The sequence below is a fragment of the Eumetopias jubatus genome, unplaced genomic scaffold (assembly GCF_037043125.1).
Source record: "Eumetopias jubatus isolate StellerSeaLion01/CBP00866 unplaced genomic scaffold, mEumJub1_p1.0 scaffold_11, whole genome shotgun sequence".
NCBI lineage: Eukaryota > Metazoa > Chordata > Mammalia > Carnivora > Otariidae > Eumetopias > Eumetopias jubatus.
In genome coordinates, this window is record NW_028274817.1 from 24,008,553 (window position 1) to 24,014,375 (window position 5,823).

Below are 5,823 nucleotides of genomic sequence, written 5' to 3' on the forward strand. Positions count from 1 at the left end.
AGTTTCGTATCTTTCATGTTACTGTTTAGCATATTTTTATTCCAACCTGAAGGACTCTCTTTAGCATTTCTTGTGAGGAAGATCTAGTGGTGAATTCCCTCAGCTTTTGTTTGTCTGGGAATGTTTTTATCTCTCCTTCTTTTTAAAAGACATTTTTGCCAAGTATGATATTCTTGGATGGCAGGTATTTTAATTTTGGCACTTTGAATATATCATCCTGCTTCCTTCTGGCCTGCAAAATTTCTGCTGAGAAATCCACTGATAGTCTTATGGGTATTCTCTTGTACATGATGAGTTGTTTTTATCTTGTTGTTTTCAAAACCCCTTGTCCTTGAATTTTGACAATTTAATTATAATATGTCTCAGTGTGGTCTTTTTTTTTTTTTTTAGGGTCAAGTGGTATTCTTGAATCTGGATGCCCGTTTCCTTCCCTAAATTTGGAAAATTTACCCAATTTACTCAGAGTTGAGTAGTTGTTATCATGACCATATAGCCTGCAAAGCCTAAATATTCACTATGTAGTCCTTCGCAGAAAAATTTTGCCTACCCCTGCCCTATGCTATATATAGTTAGTTCTCATCATTGGCTTGTATAGACATTCTTCTTTATATAAAATTTCCCAAATCATGGAAAGAACCCAAATGTCCATTGACTGATGAATGGATAAAGAAGTAGAAATTATTTATTTCCAAAAAATAATGGAATATTACTCAGCCATAAAAAAGAATGGATCTTGCCACTTGAAACAATGTGGATGGAGCTAGAGTATTATGTTAAGTGAAATAAGTCAGTCAGAGACAAATACCATATGATTCCACTCATAAGTGGAATTTAAGAAACAAAAGAAATAAACATAGAAGGGAAAAAAGAAAGAGGCAAACCAAGAAATACCTCTTAACTATAGAGAATAAACTGATGGTTACTAGAATAGAGGTAGGTAGACAGGTTAAATAGGTGGTAGGATTAAGGAGTGTACTTGTGTTGAGCACCAGGTATTGTATGTAAGTGTTTAAGCATTAAAGTGCACAACTGAAACTAATAATACATTGTACGTTAGCTAATTGGAATTTAAATAAAAATTTGGAGAAAGAAAAAAAATAGAGTATTTGGGGCCCAAATCCCTTCTTTATCCAAACTTGGTAGATGCCAGCCATGTCTATTCTCACCCCAGCAGAAGTCTGGGGTTTTATTAAGTGGAGAAATCTCTGAACTGCAAGAGGCCAGGCACATACCCTCACCCCAACCTTAACCCTAACCTTAACTCCTAACCCCTAATTCCTAACCCATAACCCTAATCCTAACCATAACGCTAAACTTACCCTCTGGAGAGGTCTCTGAAATGCAGGATATCAGGCACATACCCTCACCTTAACCCTAACCACTAACCCCTAACCCCTAACCATAATCATAACCCCTAACCCTAAAGTTATCCCTCTAGAAAGGTCTCTGAACTACAGGCAGGATAATAAGCACATACCCTCACACTGTCTCTAACCCTAACCCTAACGATTTTTCTGGCCCTAAACCAAACATGTATTATACACACATATACATGTATGATGGAATATTAGTCATCAAAAAGTGGAATCTTGCCATTTACAATGACGTGGATGGAGCTAGAGAGTATTATGCTAGCAAGTCAGTCAGAGGAAGATAAATACCATATGACTTCACATGTGGAATTTAAGAAACAAAACAAATGAGCAAAGTGGGGGGGAAGCAGCAGAGAGGCAAACCAAGAAACGGGCTCTTAACTATAGAGAACACACTGATGGTTACCAGAGGAGAGGTGGGTAGGGGGATGGGTGAAACAGATGATGGGGATTAAGGAGTGTACTTGTTGTGATAAGCACTGGGGGTTGTATAGAAGTGCTGAATCACTATATTGTACACCAGAATCTAGTATTACACTGTATGATAACCAACAGGAATTAAAATTAAAAATTTAAAGAAAAAAGAAAACTGCATATTTACTTCTTCAACAATTCAAAAGCAATTCTACAGTTTGAATTTTTTCAGGGTCATAATTCAATGATAGTTATCAAGTATGGGAACAACTGTTAATAGACACTGGTTTGTCAAAACTAGAGGAAACCAAAATTGAGATTTACAGAAAGATAATCTGTTACAGGAATATATTTAGGGTTAATCTATTAATTTATTTGAATAAATAGTTAATTGTGAAAATGCTAGCAGTAAGTCTACCCATCTTGGATATAGCTAACTTAAATATGAAATAGACTGAAACAAAATTGATGTAATGAATAAGTATCACATTATTTTATAAAGTCAACTCTAAAGAGACTTCAGGGAGAAACAACTATAATTTAATGAAATTACCATAAATAAATGAAATTATTTGTCAAAAGCATTATATATCCCCTGTTATTCCTTTACTCATTTTAGGAGCAGAGGGAGCAAATTAAACACTATACAGCATGTGTTTGTATGTCTGTGTGTGTTTGTGTGTGTACATAAAATACACATATGGAAATAAAGACCTACATGCTCTTTATTCTTGATCTTGCTGAGAAATGCCTAATGTAGTTACAGTAAATATTATATAAGTCCCATTATTTGACAAGAAATTAAAACTCAGGATTTTAGTTAGTTGAAGACATGAGCATATCTATCTTCAATTATTCCTTCCAACAAAAGATTTTTAACTTTTCATCAGTAAATTGATCACAAAGTCCTACAAATTTTCAGGAAAAACACAAAGTATTTTTTTGCACTGAAGGAAAGCTTAAACATTGGCAGGGAAAAAACCAGCATATCACATTATAGAATTTGGAATATTTCCTTATAATGATACAAGTTTCTCTATTGATTCTATTATGGGAATGTAGCAGTAAGCCCTGTGTTGCTTTTTGGATAAAAATATTGAAATAGCAAAATGAAATGTAGGCTTGGGAGAAAAGTAAGTAGTCTGTTTAGTAATATTACTTTGTATCTAGGAACCTCTTGATCAATCATCAGAATGTGAAACTTAGACTAGCTGCTACTGTTGGAAATTTGGGATTTTGGAACATTTGGTCATTGTGCAAGGAAAACAGAAGGAAATAAACCCAAAGGGAAACAAGGTTTTACTGCTCAGATAATCTATCTGGCTCTAAAAGTTTAGGTTTTTCCCCCAGTTTGGTGTGGAAATGCACCAATTATATATTTTCATTTTTTTACTTTTTATTTTCAAATAATTTTAGACTTATAGAAAAGTTGTAAAAACAAGACATAATTCTATTTAATGTCTTCACTCAGCTTGTTAACGTCCTTACCTACCCATAGTAAAATTATTAAAACTAAGAATTAACTTTGGTACACTACTAGTAACTAAACTACAGAATGGATTTAACCAGTTTTTCCAATAATGCCTTTTTAATTTTTTAATTTTAGAATTTGTAATTTTGGGGACCCCTGGGTGGTACAGTTGTTTAAGCATCATACTTGGGTTTCGGATCAGGTCATGATCTCAGTATTGTGAGATCAAGCCCTGTATTGGGGTCCACACTCAGCACAAAGTCTGCTTGGGATTCTCTCCCTCTCCTTCTGCCCCCCCCCACTCATGCACTCTCCCACTCTCTCTTAAATAAATGAATCTTTTTGTAAAAATCTGCATTCCTCTAACAACTAATGATGTTGCACATCTTTCATGTGCCTGTGGGCCATTTGTATATCTTCTTTGGAGAAAAATCCATCTGGATCCTTTGTCCATTTTATGATTGGGTTATTTGTATGCTTATGGTTGAGTTGCAAGAACCCTTTATATATTCTGGTTACAAATCCCTTATCAGATAAATCATGAGAAAATATTTCCTCCCATTCTATACGTTGTCTTTACTTTCTTGATAATAAAATGTCCTCTGATCAGCTCCCTGGTGGTCTAGTGGCTAGGATAATGTCCTTTGAAGCACACAAGTTTCCAATTTTAATGAAGTCCAATTATCTATTTTTTTCTTTTATTGATTGTCCCTTTGGTGTCATAACTAAATACTGAGCTAATCCAAGGTCATGAATATTTATACCTATCTTTTTCTAAGAATTTTATAGCTTTAACTCTTGCATTTACGTCCATTTTGAGTTAGTTTGTGTCTATGGTGTGAGGGAGGAGTTAAAGTTCATTCTTATAGCACCATTTGTTGAAAAGACTATTCTTACCCCACTGAATGGTCTTGGCACCCTTGTCAAAAAACAACTGATCATAGATGTATGAGTTTATTTATGGACTCAACAATTCTCTTCCATTTATCTGTATGTCTATTCTTATGTCAGTAACACACTGCCTTGATTACTGCAGGTTTACAATAAGTTTTGAAATTGGTAAGTGTTGAGTCCTCCAACTTAGTTGTTGTTGTTGTTGTTGCTGCTGCTGCTGTTGTTTTGGCAAGATCTTTCTGGCTTTTTAAGGTCCCTTGCATTTTCATATGAATTTTAAGATCAACTTATCATTTCTGCAAATTGTTGACTCCTTAGATCAATTTTGGGAGTATTTACACATTTAAAATACTTAATCTTCCAGTCCATGAACATCATGTATACTTCCTTTTCCTCTCTTTGCTTCTAAGATTTTTCTCTCTCTTGTTGACTTTGCACAGTTTTATTGAGAACTAAGTGTGTCTATTTGTCAAGGTTCTCCAGAGAAAGAGTATACAAACATAAATATAGATCTTACATAACTATATATCTACAGATATAGAGAGAATTAGAGAGAGAGAGAGAGAAAGAAGAGAGATTTATTTTAAGGAATTGGCTCATGTGATTATAGGGGCAGGTAAGTCTGAAATCTTCAGGGCAGGCTAGCAGGCTAGATATTCTAGCAAGAGTTGATATTGCAGGTTTGAGCTCAAAGTTTGGAAACTACAGCAAAATTTCTCCGTTGCACTCCAAAGGCAGAATTCCTTCCTCTTCAGGGGACCTCAGTCTTTGCTCCTACGGCCTTCAATTGACAGGATGAGGCCCACCCACATTATGATATGTAATCTGTTTTACTCAAAATCTACTGATTTAAATGTAATCACATCTAAAAAAAATCCTTTGCAGCAACATCTAGATTAGATGTTGTTTAATAAAACAAGTGGGCACTATAGGCAAGCCCAGGTTGGCATACAAAATTAACCATTACAATGTGATTTCCTCTTATTTTGTTTGGCATTTCATTGGGCTTTTAAAATCAGTGGCTCAATGCTTTTCATCAGTTTTAGAAAATCTTCAGCTATTATCTCTTCAAAAATTGCTTATGCTTCATTTTTTTTCTCTTTTCAATATGAGACTCCATTACCATATGTGTTAGGCTTTCTGTATCTCTTATGCCCCTTATATTCTGTGTGTTAAGAATTATTTCGTCTCTCTGCTCTTCAGTCCAGTTATTTATCTGACATATTCTATTTCCCTAAGTAACTCTTCAGCTGAGTCTAATCTTCTCAAGCCCATCCATTGAGTTGATTTAGTTCACTGTATTTTTTAAGTTTAAAAATTTTTATTTGGTTCTCTCTTATAGTTTTCAGTTTTCTGTTTATGTTTACTGTTTATACTCCTTTATCTTAATAGGCAGTTATTTTAAAGTTTGGTTTTCATAATTTCATGATTAGAATTTTCTATGTTTCACTCTTTGTTATATATTGTTTTTCTTTTGTTAATTTGTTTGGTTTTGGTCACTCTGTCTCATTATCTTCATGTGCCTGGTTTTTTATTGAGGGCTGGCTATTGTATGTTAACATCATAAAAAATATATTGAGGTCTAAGATGATACTGTCTTCCTCCACAGAAGATTTGAATTTGCTTCTGGGAAAAGGGCTAGGATACTAAAACAATACAGATCAATGTAAT